Source organism: Branchiostoma floridae, chromosome 3, assembly GCF_000003815.2.
Source record: "Branchiostoma floridae strain S238N-H82 chromosome 3, Bfl_VNyyK, whole genome shotgun sequence".
Classification (NCBI taxonomy): Eukaryota; Metazoa; Chordata; class Leptocardii; order Amphioxiformes; family Branchiostomatidae; genus Branchiostoma; species Branchiostoma floridae.
This window is the reverse complement of record NC_049981.1, coordinates 4,565,700-4,566,648: the sequence shown is the minus strand read 5'-3', so window position 1 is coordinate 4,566,648 and position 949 is coordinate 4,565,700.

Here is a 949-nt window from a genome sequence, read left to right as displayed (position 1 = left end):
CGACACTACAGGGGGTTTAGTCAACTGTGATTTCCTTAGGTTCGTTTGAAATCAGTCTAACAGTTGATTTTATGTAAAAGCGTATGTAAGAAATCCCACCTACCGGACTATGTTCTGTCAGGCTCCCCATTCTCCCTCCGTTTGGTCCCTCTGTCTTCAAGTTTTAGTTTTTTTTGTGTGTCTTTGGTGTTTGGTTGTTAGTTTCCTTACTGTGTGACTTGGGTGGTGGTTTTTCTAGACTGACTGTGAGTCTGTCAAGCCTAGTAATTATAGTCCTCTGTGCTTTGCGTGAGGTAATGCCCGAAAATAACCTTGTCCCTGCTAGTGCGTAGGACAGCACCATCACTATTTAGTGACGTATTTGCAGGGGTGTTTGTAAACAACAAAAGAACAAATGGTTTATAAACGAACTTATTATCAACCTTTAATTGAATATGTAAGTTTCGCAAGCAGTCATACAGCATCAAGTTACTTACCCCAAGACGCACTAAAACATTACAATCCTAACAAAAAAAATTTGTACATCTGCATACCCCCGTCGAAAAATGGACTGTTCTATTTACGTCTGTTCCTGACCATCCCCTGTTACTTCAGCATGAATGACATTTATCAAAGACGACTTGGCAATGACGACATTACTACCCACGTTGCTAAGCAAATGCCGCCAAAAACGTACGCCAGGCCTCACAGAAATCTCACAGAAACGTTTAGACAACGAATTATACCGCCACATGAGTATTATCTGCGCTTTTAATCTGTAAGGTGATAGTTGTTTGAGAATTTTGTACGCTTTGCTGGTTTGCTGTTGGGTCGCACGTTTCTTGACGGACGAGTCGAACTCCCCTGGGGCTATGGTTGTCCGGAATGTAGGATCGTCACGAGGTGACGTATGTACGGCTTTACCTGTACGTGCGCATCATGAATTATGGTAATCTTCACATCAAACCTG